The following is a 14,773-nucleotide window of genomic DNA, read 5'->3' on the forward strand; positions in this document are numbered from 1 at the left end:
AATTCAGTAGTTCCAGTTACTATCATAGACAGACAAATTATCACACTTAGGGGGTCGTCTAATCATTAGGTCACATCTTAGCTATGCTGTTATAGGCCAAGGCTGCCGGGGTCCGGAAACATGATCACCTGACAGGCCTCTGTCACTCCACTGGGTCATGGTTTCCTCTCCTCTCCTTTCCTCTCCTTTCCTTTCCTCTCCTCACCAAGCAGACTAGTTATGCTGATTCTTGTGTAGTTTTTCTGCCTCCCCCCCCCCCCCCCTCTATTTATTTACAGGTATCGCCGCCCTCGGAGCTGCATAATGACCTCCGGCCCCGCTGAAATAATTATACATCATATTTTTTGTGTCTGTTTCTGTGCTCTGTGCCTCTCCTCTCCTCTCCTCTCCTCTCCTCTCCTCTCCTCTCCTCTCCTCTCCTCTCCTCTCCTCTCCTCTCCTCTCCTACCTATCCTATCCTCCACCTGTCCTCCCCCTTCTCCTCTCTCTTTAACCAGCCCCCCCATCAGCAGGAGGGTCCCCCTACATGAGCCTGGTCCTTCTCAAGGTTTCTTCCTGTTAAAGGGGAGTTTTTCCTTGCCACTGTTGCTTGTCTGGGGTCAGGCCCTGGGATTCTGGAAAGCGCCTTGAAACAATTTTGATTGTATAAGACGCTATATAAATAAAGATTGATTTGATTTGATTTGATTTGATAAACAGACTCCTGTCACCCCCCCCCCCCCCATGTGGCTGAGTGATGACCCATCCATCCATCCATTCTCTACCGCTTATCCAGGGTCGGGTCGCGGGGGCAGCAGCCTAAGGAGAGAAGCCCAGACTTCCCTCTCCCCAGCTACCTCCTCTAGCTCATCCAGAGGGATCCCCAGGCGTTCCCAGGCCAGTCGAGAGACATAGTCTCTCCAACGTGTCCTGGGTCTCCCCGGGGGTCTCCTACCGGAGGGACATGCCCTGAACACCTCACCAGGGAGGCGTCCAGGGGGCATCCTGACTAGATGCCCAAGCCACCCCATCTGGCTCCTCTCAACACGGAGGAGCAGCGACTCTACTCCGAGCTCCTCCCGGATGGCAGAGCTTCTCACCCTATCTCTAAGGGAGAGCCCAGCCACCCTACGGAGGAAGCTCATTTCAGCCGCTTGTACCCGTGATCTTGTTCTTTCGGTCATTACCCAAAGCTCATGACCATAGGTGAGGGTAGGAACAAAGATCGACCGGTAAATCGAGAGCTTCGCCTTTCGGCTCAACTCTCTCTTCACCACAACGGACCGGTGCAGAGTCCGCATTACTGTGGACGCCGCACCGATCCGCCTGTCGATCTCCTGCTCCATTCTCCCCTCACTCGTGAACAAGACCCCAAGGTACTTGAACTCCTCCACTTGGGGCAGGATCTCCTCCTTTACCCGGAGAGGGCACTCCACCTTTTTCCGGTTGAGAACCATGGCCTCGGGATTGGAGGTGCTGATTCTCATCCCAGCCGCTTCACAGGCGGCGGCGAACCGATCCAGTGATAGTTGGAGGTCACGGGCCGATGAAGCCAACAGGACCACATCATCCGCAAAAAGCAGAGACGCGATCCTGAGGTCACCAAACCGGATCCCCTCAACACCATGACTGCACCTAGAAATTCTGTCCATAAAAATTATGAACAGAATCGGTGACAAAGGGCAGCCCAGGCGGAGGCCAACCCTCACCGGAAACGAGTTCGACTTACTGCCAGCAATTCGGACCAAACTCCGGCACCAATCGTACAGGGAGCGGACAGCCCGTATCAGCGGGCCCGACACCCCATACTCTCGGAGGACCCCCCACAGGACCCCCCGAGGGACACGGTCGAATGCCTTCTCCAAGTCCACAAAACACATGTGGACTGGTTGGGCAAACTCCCATGCACCCTCGAAGACCCTGCTGAGGGTGTAGAGCTGGTCCACTGTTCCACGCCCAGGACGAAAACCACATTGCTCCTCCTGAATCCGAGGTTCGACTATCCGGCGGACCCTCCTCTCCAGTACCCCTGAATAGACCTTACCAGGGAGGCTGAGGAGTGTGATCCCCCTATAGTTGGAACACACCCTCCGGTCCCCCTTCTTAAAAAGAGGGACTACCACCCCGGTCTGCCAATCCAGCGGCACTGCCCCCGATGTCCACGCGATGTTGCAGAGTCGAGTCAACCACGACAGCCCTACAACATCCAGAGCCTTAAGGGACTCTGGGCGGATCTCATCCACCCCCGGGGCCTTGCCACCGAGGAGTTTTTTAACTACCTCGGCAACTTCAGCCCCGGAGATACGAGAGCCCATCTCCAGGTCCCCAGGCCCTACTTCCTCACTGGAAGGCGTGTTGGTGGGATTGAGGAGGTCCTCGAAGTATTCCTTCCACCGGTCCACAACATCCCGAGTTGAGGTCAGCAGCACACCATCACCACTATACACAGTGTTGACAGTGCACTGCTTCCCCCTCCTCAGACGCCTGATGGTGGTCCAGAACCTTTTCGAGGCCGTCCGAAAGTCGTTCTCCATGGCCTCACCGAACTCTTCCCATGCCCGAGTCTTTGCCTCGGCAACCGCCGTAGCTGCACTCCGCTTGGTGCGCCGGTACCCATCTGCTGCCCCAGGAGTCCCACAGGCCAGTAAGGCCCGATACGACTCCTTCTTCAGCTTGACGGCATCCCTCACCGCTGGTGTCCACCAGCGGGTTCGGGCATTGCCGCCACGACAGGGACCAACCACCTTGCGGCCACAGCACCGGTCAGCTGCCTCAACAATGGAGGCACGGAACACGGTCCACTCGGACTCAATGTCCCCCGCCTCCCCCGGGACATGGTCAAAGCTCTCCCGGAGGCGTGAGTTGAAGCTCCTTCTGACAGGGGACTCTGCCAGGCGTTCCCAGCAGACCCTCACAACACGTTTGGGCCTGCCAGGTCTGTCCGGCATCCTTCCCCACCATCGGAGCCAACTCACCACCAGGTGGTGATCAGTTGACAGCTCTGCCCCTCTCTTCACCCGAGTGTCCAGAACATGCGGCCGCAAATCCGATGACACAACCACAAAGTCGATCATCGATCTGCGGCCTAAGGCGTCCTGGTGCCAAGTGCACATGTGGACGCCTTTATGTCTGAACAAGGTGTTCGTTATGGACAATCTGAGACGAGCACAGAAGTCCAATAACAAAACACCACTCGGGTTCAGATCAGGGGGGCCGTTCTTCCCAATCACACCTCTCCAGGACACACTGTCATTGCCAACGTGAGCATTGAAGTCACCCAGGAGGACGAGGGAGCCCCCAGAAGGGGCACTCTCCAGCACTCCCTCTAAGGACTCCAAAAAGGGTGGATACACTGAACTGCTGTTTGGACCATAGGCACAAACAACAGTCAGGATCCGTCCCCCCACCCGAAGGCGAAGGGAGGCTACCCTCTCATCCACCGGGGTAAACTCCAATACACAGGCACTGAGCTGGGGAGCAACCAGAATTGCCACCCCTGCTCGTCGCCTCTCACCATCGGCAACTCCAGAGTGGTAGAGAATCCAACCCCTCTCAAGAAGACTGGTTCCAGAGCCCTTGCCGTGCGTCGAGGTGAGGCCAACTATATCTAGTCGGAACTTCTCAACCTCGCGCACCAACTCAGGCTCCTTTCCCACCAGAGAGGTGACATTCCATGTCCCTAGAGCCAGTTTGTGCAGCCGGGAATCAGACCGCCAAGGTCCCTGCCTCCGGCTGCTACCCAAAACATAATGCACCCGACCCCCCCTGGCCCCTCCTGCAGGTGGTGAGCCCACGGGAAGGGGGTCCCATGTTGCCTCTTCGGGCTGCGCCCGGCTGGACTCCATGGGCAGAGGTCCGGCCACCAGGCGCTCGCCAACGTGCCCCACCCCCAGGCCTGGCTCCAGGAGGGGGCCCCGGTGACCCGCATCCGGGCAAGAGAAACTTGGCACCAATGTTGTTCAGCATCATTAGGGGGTCCTGGGCTACGCTTTGTCTGGTCCCTCACCTAGGACCTGTTTGCCATGGGTGGCCCTACCAGGGGCATATAGCCCCAGACAACGGAGCTCCCAGGTGGCAGCCCAGGGAGGGGTGAGTGATGACCCGTTTTCCCCAACACGCTCTCCTCCATCCAAGGTGACATACGTATTCTGCTCCAACTCCATTAAAATTTTGGATTCTTGTTTCCTACAACTTTGACAGTTCTCTATTCTGTCTGATTCAGAAAGTCCAGACGCCTCCACAGCCTCAAATTCCTGCCCAACCCTCCTGCTCCCACCATCCAAAAATCGAATTCTAACATGTATTTGTTACATGTTTTGATGCATTTTTATGATTTCTAAAAAATATTATGTCCGAATTTTTGGGGGCTTGGAACGGATTAGGGCAATTACATTGAAACAACTTCCGGAACCAATTAATTTGGTAAGTAGAGGTCCCACTGTACAGACAAAACATCAAATCTAATCTCAGATCGAAATCTGCATCGGCTGTAGAACACAGGCAAAAGCTTCAAGCATATCTGAAATCTCAATATGCTCATGACCAGGAGTATAAAGTCAAACCAAATATTGGGATGATCCTGATTTTAGACAAAGATATTCATCAGTGTGTCCAGTACAAACGAGCCAACTCTAAAAAGGAAACAGAGGAATTTCAGCATTCCTGTGAACGTCGCCAGTGTTCCTGTAAGCTCCATCGCACGAGCAGCAACATCTCAGTTTGGGGAAGGAATTCCACATGGACCTACGCATGTCTGTGCACACTGTAGACCAGGGGGGCTCACATGTTTTCAGCATGCGAGCTACTTACAAAAGGACCAAGTCAAAGTGACCTACCCACCACAAAAATGCAAAACATCTCATTATTTCCAAATGTATTGAGGATTCTTTGTATGTCCAATTTATGTTGATGTACCTCGCATCACCGAATGAGCCAATATTGCTAAACACACATAATAATTCACTATTAACATCATCTTGTAATGGCCTGAGTTTCCTTTAATGACTTGCACTGAACTGAAGCAGCCAGGGAGGCACAGGGAGCGTAGCTGCTGACAGCCTCAAGCACCCTTCCAGATGTTCATCAGTCACCGTGCAACGCTTTTTGGACTTCATCATCTTCAGGTAGAAAGTAGGTGTTTGCACTGGCCCATATGAAAGTGATCTGTTTTTGTCTTCTTACTTGGTCCCGCTCCCTCAGTCATTTTGATGACCAGAAGCTTTAGCGGTGGCTTAAAATCAGAGGTAATGGGCTGAATAGCTTAGCGCCGTTGTTTGCGCATGAGCGGTGACCTAAAGGTCAAAGTTCAGTTGTCATCTGACTGGCTGCCCTGTATGTCAATCAAGTGAGGGGATGAATGATAGGCTGATATTTTTAATGTCACGCCGCGATCGAGCGGTAGATGGCGATTGATGTAATGAGCAGCGCTGCTGTAGATGATGAAGGGACGTGGTCGCTGCCCAGGTCCTCATCCAATGGTGACAGGAAGTCATCCGGGACTAAGATCCTGAAAGATAAGGACTAAATGAGTTCACTTGAATTATTTTATTTAAGTCAAACCGTTCTGTTCAGTTACTGAATAGATAGATAGAAAAATAAAAAATGCCACCATTTTTAGACACGGTAAACACACCGGTCTTTCCTCGTCTCCCACCGTAGTCGCAGTGAAGCCAAGCGCTATAAAGGCTTCGTCAGATTTCCTCGTCTGAGCTTTCGGGAGACTTTCGTTTGTCTCATTATCTCCGTCTCTCTCCGCCTTTCTTTTCATCACTGTTAAGTATTTTTTCATGGTCTCTTGAGGGTTTGTTCACTGCACTTCATATCTCTCTGTGCTGCTCTGTGCTGCTCTGTGCTGCTCTGTGCTGCTCTGTGCTGCTCTGTGCTGCTCTGTGCTGCTCTGTGAGGCTCTGTGCTGCTCTGTGCTGCTCTGTGCTGCTCTGTGCTGCTCTGTGAGGCTCTGCTGCTCTGTGCTGCTCTGTGCGGCTCTGTGCTGCTCTGTGCTGCTCTGTGCTGCTCTGTGCTGCTCTGTGAGGCTCTGTGCTGCTCTGTGCTGCTCTGTGCTGCTCTGTGAGGCTCTGCTGCTCTGTGCTGCTCTGTGAGGCTCTGTGCTGCTCTGTGAGGCTCTGTGCTGCTCTGTGCTGCTCTGTGCTGCTCTGTGAGGCTCTGTGCTGCTCTGTGCTGCTCTGTGCTGCTCTGTGAGGCTCTGCTGCTCTGTGCTGCTCTGTGCGGCTCTGTGCTGCTCTGTGCTGCTCTGTGCTGCTCTGTGAGGCTCTGTGCTGCTCTGTGCTGCTCTGTGAGGCTCTGCTGCTCTGTGCTGCTCTGTGAGGCTCTGTGCTGCTCTGTGCTGCTCTGTGAGGCTCTGTGCTGCTCTGTGCTGCTCTGTGCTGCTCTGTGCTGCTCTGTGCTGCTCTGTGAGGCTCTGTGCTGCTCTGTGAGGCTCTGTGCTGCTCTGTGCTGCTCTGTGCGGCTCTGTGCTGCTCTGTGTCGGAGTTGAACAACCCCAGCCGCACCGGGTTATGAGCCGCAGATATTTATGTTGAAAAATGAGATATTTACTGCATGTACAGAACGATTTTGAACTGTAAATGTACATGTAAGTACCTGAACAGATTCTTTCCTAACAGTGCCTTTTAACACGGCAGCAACTTTGTTGATTAAAACGGAACAGAACCAAGAGAAAATAACCTGTATTTCTCTTCATTTCTCCTGTGTTTGAAATCACAAGTCACTTTCATCCTCTTGGCTGAAACCCATGAAGTCGTCTTCTTCAGTGTCGGAGTTGAACAACCCCAGAAGCTTCGTCACATCTGTCTCCATCAGTCTCGCTCTCCGTATCATCCTCCGGTGAAGTTGGCTCTGAAGGTGCGCCGCTCTCTTCGCGTAGCAGTCCAGCCTTTGGAACCCGTTGGTGATCGTGGATTCTGTCACAGCACTCTACGCTGTTAGGATCCACTGACAGACATCAGAAAAGGATGCTTTTCGCATGCGGCCGGTTTTGGGAATGATTTCTCACCACTTGTCATCCAAGTCTCCCACTCAACCCGGAGTGCAGTTGCACCTCCAGGAATCACAGCTGGAATAGAGTTTGTTTTCGTGATCGCTGCTTCCACAGAATCTGTGATGTGGGCCCTCATGCTATCCAAAACAAGCAGTGCTTTTTTCCGGTGAGAAACTCCTCCTGCGCGCTTGCTGTAGCACTCTGTTAACCATTCCTTCATCAGGCCTTCCATCATCCCCCCTTTGGTATTAACTCTGACCACTATGCCACTAAAAATCCCCAGTGGTGGAAGTTGTTGTCCGGATGCCGTGCATGCCCGAACGCAGGTGAAGTGCGTTCTCTGGTGGCCTGTTGTTTTCAACAACACGGATGATGCGCCTGTCTTGTTAACAGTCCTGGTCAGAGGCAGAGCAAACGTCAAAGGTGCTTCGTCCATATTTATTATGTCGTCTGGTCCGATGGAGTGTTCTTGGATCTCTGTTTCAACGAATTTGTGGAAGTTTTTAATTTTTTCCTGATAGTCAGGGGGGAGTTCCTGACAGAGAGTGGTCCGTGTCCTGATGGACAGGTTTTTACGTTTCATCAATCTGAAACACCATGACGGCCCCGCTTTGAAATCTTCAATATTCATTTCGCGGGCAATTGCTTTGGCTTTAAGTCGAGTGGAAACACCTCGGCCACCTGCTCGCTGTGTGTTCACCCAGTCCTCCAGGACATTTTCAAGTTCAGCCCACCTGCTTTTATGTCCCCTGAAAGCTTTTTTCGACTTTGGGCATTGCATTAGCTCCTCCCGCTGCCGCCTCCAACGTCTCACCATACATTCATTAACGCTAAGCTTGCGTGCAGCAGCGCGGTTTCCTTCCTGGCTAGCTAGATCAATGGCCTTCAACTTAAAACCTGCATCATACGAACTTCTTCGTGTGGGTTCCATGATGAAGGGGCGAGGATTTGAAAACAATTAACAGTTGGTAATTTGTCGTCCGTGTTCTATCTGCTAAAGAAAAAGTAGCGTTTTCTTCTTTGCATTGATTTTTCTTAGTTTTGATTCTAGTTCCGATTAGAGCGCCCCTAGCGGTGGAAGAAAAATCCATGAATAAGCCGCACCATAGAATAAGCCGCAGTGTTTAAAGTTTAGGGAAAAAGTAGCGGCTTATAGTCCGGAAAATACGGTAACTTGGAGTCGGTGTGCAACTGCGCAAAAACGATGTGGGACTCCGGAGCATTCTCTGGTCCCCTCCCCAACCTGGCCAGCGATGAGATGTTTAGCCGCATGTCGTCGCTCCGTCGCTGGCTGTCACGGTGGTGCCCCGATAACCAGGTGGCCTTTGTAGACAGTTGGAGCACTTTTGGGGGAAACCTGGTCTGATTAGGAGAGACGGTGTCCATCCCACTATCATAGAGGGCCATAAAACAGCTATTCTGCAAGCTCCGAAACCAGACTACAAAGCAAATGATGTCCTTTTTAGGACTAATTATTGTTGCAACTGGGGGCCAAATTATGCTGAAATTACAGCACCGTTGCAAAGACTGATGTATGAAAACTGAAAAATGACTTCTCCACTAAACTGGACTGAAAATGCAGAAACGGCCTTCTGTGACATGAAGCAAGCCTTGGTGTGGAGCACAGCTTTAGCTTTGCCAGATTACAGCAAACCTTTGGTTCAGATGGTTGATGGCACAGGACATTTGATGACCTCAGTCTGAGCTCAACAGTGGAGCTAAAATGAAGCCAATAGCATATTTCTCCTCTAAACTTGACTCTGTAGCACAGGGGTCACCAACCTTTCTGAGACGGAGAGCTACTTCCTGGGTACTGAATCATGTGAAGGGCCACCAGTTTGATACACACTTCTGAAATAGCCAATTTGCTCAATTTACCTTTAACTAAATGTCATTATTAATAGTTAATGATATTCATCTCTGCAAAGACACTGATCATGTTAATGATTTCTCACAATCAATATCAACAATGATTTAACAAGATCGGGAACAGATGAATATCAATATGCAACACTTTATTTCTAGATTTTGTCTTAGTGCAAGTGTTTTTCAAATGTAAATAAATGTTCAAACCATTTTAAAATGATCACTTCTCCAACAGTCCTAGGAAATCACAATGTCCCATTTTTACCAGCCACTGACAGTTTTTAACAAATCATGAATTACTTTGCACCACATTTGTACAAATAATAAATCACGTAAAATACAAAAATAAACTTTCAGATTTTAAAATAAATCTGATTACGTTTTGAACTTCACACTTCAGTCTGCAGATTTTTTCACATGAACATTTTAACATGAACAATTGTTCCATTTTACAAACACATTTAACAAATTCTGAAGGAGACACCAAATCTGGTGTCCGTTTCTTTGTCCGTTGGGGGGAAGCCTGGCGTTGCTGCGGTTACCAGTGTGTTGTCCTCTGGTGGGGAACTTGACAGTGCAGCTCTGAGTGAGTCTGGCAGATGTGCATCAGGGAGGCGTCTTCTGTGTTGGTTCTTGATGAAGTTCCTGTCAGAAAAGGCTGATTCACAAAGAGAGGTCGAACCAAAAAGGCTTGCAACCTCCATAGCTGCTGTACATACACCACTGTACTTTTCTGTGTCAACAAGGCACCAAAAGTTTGGTGCAGCCTGAGAGGCTTTGAGCTGCAGCTCATTTCACAATGTTCCAATTTCAATTAGCATCTGTGCAGCATCCAGGCTGAAGGTTGCACTGAACTGCTGAGCAATGCAGGATATGTCCACGTTCATGAAAGGGTTAGAAATGAAGGACACACATGGCTCAAGCTGATCCAGGTCCCAAAACCTGTTCTCAACCTCTTGCCCAAGTCTTTTTATGAGCTGAGAGCACTTTTCTGCGCTTTAGTCCAAAGCCTCACATGCAGAAGCGTTGTCTCTCAGCACCATCTGCACAGAGGGGAAGTGCAGCACCTTTTGTCTGGAAATGCACAGAGAAAATGTTCATCTTGGCTTTAGATGCATTTACAGCACTGATCCTCTCAGCAACAGTCTCACCTTTGCCTTGCAGCTCCCAGTTCAAACTCTTCCGTTTCCCAGTAATGTCCGTTAAAAATGCAAGGTCCAGTGTCCAGCCAGTGTCCTCCAGCAGCGCGGCGTCTTCCCCTCTGGACTGCATGAACTCTTATTTCACTCAAAAGGGACAAAAAAGGAAGCAAAATCCGTCCCCTGCTGAGACATCGGATTTCTGTGTGTAGGAGCAGGTCACCATATTCAGTTGGCAGCTCCACTGGGGAACAATTTGAAAATATCCTGTTGAAATTATTCTAAATTATTCTGATTAAAAATAAAATTGGCACGCTGATTCCAAAATTACAGTCATTTCCCCCCCAGCCCGTCAAGTTTTGAAAGCTTCTCCTCCAGATCAGCAAATTTCCCCTAATGAGCTGGAGTCAGACTGGCCAGCTGATGACAACTGGATCAGCTCCGTTGGTGCCGTCACCATTAAGAGGTGTGTGCAGCCCCCAAAAGGTCAGAACTGTCAATATCCTATAGGGACACTTTGAACCAGAGGGGATCCTATATGTGGCGGGGTGGGGAGAGGTGGAACGTTAACGACAACGCCACCTGGGGAGTTTCACCCCAGGAATTAACCGGAGAACAGGCACGCGCAGATAAGGTTCTGTTCCAGAGGCAGAGACAGGATTGAGGGTTATGCACTACAATTTTATTAAATCCAACTCAACAAAAAAATAACTCGGCTGTACAAAGTCAAACAAAAGGGGTGGACAGGGCTGGGGCCCCACCGGCAGGTAAAACTCAATCAGGGGAGATAAACAAACTAACAACACCCGTGCTACTGCAAACAAAACTACACACGAGGGGGGTGATGAAAACGCCCTCCACCAGGGGTTGGGTCCCCGCCGTGGCCCGCAGCACCTGTCCAAAGAAAAGAGAACAATTACATTTACAATGATAAACGATCAGACGCGACGAGCGCACACACACACCTCACACAGACTTCACACAGACTTCACACAGACTTCACACAGACTTCACACAGACTTCACACAGACTTCACACAGACTTCACACAGACTTCACACAGACTTCACACAGACTTCACACAGACTTCACACAGACAGGCAAATAAATGGTGACCAGGTCGTCTAAAAGAACCCAACGTCAACCAAGAAACGAAAAGCAACAAACACTAAAAAGGTAAATATAAATTGATACAATTTACACACTGTCAAGAGTCTAAAATTTAGGCAAAAGCTCCGTGGTCGCCTCGGCGGCACCACCACGTCTCAGCGCCGTTTCTCCGAGCCCAGGGGAGCGAGGGGAGAGGGAGAGAGAACAGGAGAGAATCCCGAACCAAAGGACCGAGCCAAAGCAGCCGTGGGTCCAGTACGCGAGGTAGTCCGTGCCGACTGTGTTTGGTGGCGCCACCACTCCGTGAAGGGTTCCCGCTGGGGCAACGCGACCCACCGACGCCAGGCGGCAGCCAACTGCAGCAAGAACAGCCCCATTAACATTTATCAACCGAGTGGGGGAGTCAGTGACGCGCATCGCTGCGCCTTACCTGCCCAGTGCAACTAGCGCGCGCGCCCTCACGGCAAAGCGTTCTAGGCGGAAGGATGGCGGGAGGAAGCACCGACCTTCTTGGCGCTGCCAGACAGCTCGCGCTGTGAAACAGTTTGTTGGTCGAACCGCCCAGATCAGCTGCAACCCCGCCGTAGCGTCGAAGGGGGGAAACAACTAAAGCCAGCTGGAGGCAGTGCCTTATATAAACCTGTTCTCCCCACCCACCAATTAAGGCACTACCTCCATAGGGCACCTGTTCGGAGGGCAGGCCACGCCCTGCCACATATAGATCAAAAAGTTGACACAGTTTGATTCCGCACCCAAAAACGAACATCTGTCAGCCGAACTCCAGTTGTTTCCCAGTATTTCAGTTCAAACGTGGACCAAATTGTTCTGAAGAGGCGCTTGTGCCGGATATGACGCGATCCAACCACGAACACGTGACGTGTAGAGGAAGAAGAAGCGAAAGTGAAAGTTCTCAACTTCGGGCTCCATCCTGAGTGACCGAGCCCTGATGGAAAACCTCTAATAATCAGGTAGCATTTGGTTCTTTCACTGCTGTCGTCTCGAATCAATGTTCCGCTGCGAGATGCGGCTTAATAAGCTGCGTGTGCGCAATGAGCGTGCGCGTGTTTCGGACGCACATTGCGGCTGGTCGACGGGAATGTTGTGACGGATGATCAAACTTTGTAGCGTGTTTCCTCTAACTGCGTTTTCCGCTAACCCTGAGCCAACATTTTAGAGGCTGAGGAAGCACATTTTAATACTCACAATAAGTCACAATATTATTTGCAGTTAGTGGAAAAATCCACGGAAAGAGGGACACAAACGCGACAGTTTTAGCCTCCTCTCTTTGTCCCTCCACCAGGGGGACAATCAATCCTTTATTTAAAAAAGGAGAGTATGTAAAGAGGGAGAGATCAAGGCATTCCATTTTATTGTTTTAACAACTGGGTCTTTGTGGAATATGAATTTGTTATTATGGATTTATGAAATGTGTTCTGTTTTGAATGAAGCAGTCAAGAAAACGAAAGGAAACCTAAACCCATGGTGTTTTGATATTTTTGGTCCTGTACATGTGGTCAGATCAGATTAGTCTGAGCAGAATTGGGTGTTTTTGCCCTTTGCTGTGTGTCATCTATTCTATTCAGCATGTTGGGTTGCTTGACTTCTGTTGGGTCGTGGCAACTTGATCATCACTTCTGAGATATTGACACACCTTTTTCCTGAGGCTGGCTCCAATGCTGCCAACACACCTGGCCATGGATATGGTGGGACTTCTGTGATGAGTGGGGTCAGAGGTGGTGGACAAGCTCTGCTCCAAAACAAGCTTGCTAGATATGTTTGGGATCTCCTCCGCCACAACCAGCAGCTGCAACTAGTAGCTGTGCACGCCATGCAGAGTTTTGACCTCTAGGTCAGGCTACAGATGTTTTTTCCAGCACCATCATGTGTTGGTGAGAAACATGATGCGCCTGATCAAAAAAGCTGCTTGTAATCTGACAGACGAGCCATGATGAGATGTCAAGGTGCGTTGTTGAAAATGAAGATCCTCTTCTTGGAATCCTGTCTGAGATGACAGAAGATGATGCTGCATTTGACCCACTTTGATGATGTGATGACGTATTTCTGTTTAGTTTTGAATGCATTCTCATCTTATTTGTTGAATTTAATGTTGAGAACTGACATCTTGAAAGAATTTAGGTTTTCTTGTAAACCATAACCAGATAAAAAATGATTTCATTTGTATTTGTGTGCGTCCGTCTGATGCCACCGCACCTTCTGAAACACCCAGGAGAAACATTTTTTCCACAACTATTTTATGTTTAACATGGTGTAAACTTTTAAGATGTCCCAAAACTTTTTTCCAATATATATGTGGCCTGTATGATGTACAGGGTGACATCATTTAATAGATTTGGATGTGAATGAGCCGACAATACGTCATTGGACAGACCTCTGCTTGTCTTCATACTGAGAATCATGTTCTTTAATCTTCTTTTCTGTGTCAGCAGACTGTTCCTGCTTAACCGTTTAGACTCACATTTAAAACTGAGCGAATGTGTGATGGAAGAGGAAGAGAGAGCAGAGTCCACAGTGCCCAGCTGTGTGTCCCTGAAGAGCGACTGGTCCAAAGAGGAACCTGAGAGGAACTTCGGTATTGGACCTCGAGGCTCACCTTTAAAGTAAGGTTTTCTGAACCACAACTCTGCCTTAGAACATTTCACAACCACACAAAACATCATTTTGTGGGTATTAGCCTCCACTATCGTGAAAAATGAAATTCATCAGCTCTTTAAAATGAAACGGTGCACAGTCCTTTCACCATGTTGGCCTGTGGAAAACCAGTGTTGTCGGGCCGATGGACCAGCGTCCCCGTCATTGCCGGACCACCGTTGGCCACCAGTTGGGTTTTGGGATCAAAGTGGGGGCGTTTCCTGTATCCGGTTCTCCTCACGGATCCATGACTACAACATGTTGCTGCAAGTGCAGAGACGTTTGCTCTGGAAAGAACTTTAGAGCACATTCAGTGCTGCAGGATGAGGGGCTGGAAAAGGTGCCAGTTCTTTTCTCACTGCAGGGAACAGTTAAAAAAAGCAGCTTAAACTCTGAAAACATGAAAATGATACAGAGACATCACTGATTTATTGATTCAGTTGTTATCCAGAATGGATTAGAAATGTTCCTGTTTGATAAAAATGCAGTGAATTGGGATTATTTAACTACAACCTCTACAGATTATTTACCTTCATCACAGTCTCATCACTATTTCTGATGTTTCCTCAGGATGGACGAGGACAGAGCAGAGTCCACAGTGCCCAGCCGTGTGTCCCTGAAGAGTGACCGGTCCAAACGTGAAATAATAACCTTCAGAAGTTCAGAGGAAATGTAAGAAAACTAAAGCGTGATGATGTGTTTGTGTGGCACCCTTTAAACTTTGGTATCGGACCTCAAGGCTCACCTTTAAAGTAAGGTTTTCTGAACCACATAACTCTGCCTTAGAACATTTCACAACCATACAAAACATCATTTTGTAGGTATTAGCCTCTACTATCGTGAAAAATTAAATTAATGAAACGGTGCACCAACATGTCAGGCGTTTGCTCCCATTAACTCCCATGTTAATTTTAGTGTGGTAAATCTTTTAAAACTGAAAATTGCTTCTGTTTTTAACTGGTCATTTCTCCTACATGGGTTAACATCATCTCACTAAAATTCCTAGGCATATATTTTAAAGTTTCCCAACAATA

General features: G+C 49.3%; 1 long non-coding RNA gene across 1 annotated transcript; it reads left to right on the forward strand.

Moving 5' to 3' along the window:
• The first annotated feature begins 12,033 nt into the window (after window positions 1-12,033).
• On the forward strand, window positions 12,034-14,370 carry LOC115248345 (uncharacterized). Its single transcript, XR_003887246.1, has 3 exons — window positions 12,034-12,058; window positions 13,538-13,708; window positions 14,310-14,370. It is a non-coding gene; the product is annotated as an uncharacterized lncRNA (long non-coding RNA).
• The last annotated feature ends 403 nt before the right edge of the window (window positions 14,371-14,773 follow it).

Source organism: Takifugu rubripes, unplaced genomic scaffold (assembly GCF_901000725.2).
Source record: "Takifugu rubripes unplaced genomic scaffold, fTakRub1.2, whole genome shotgun sequence".
NCBI lineage: Eukaryota > Metazoa > Chordata > Actinopteri > Tetraodontiformes > Tetraodontidae > Takifugu > Takifugu rubripes.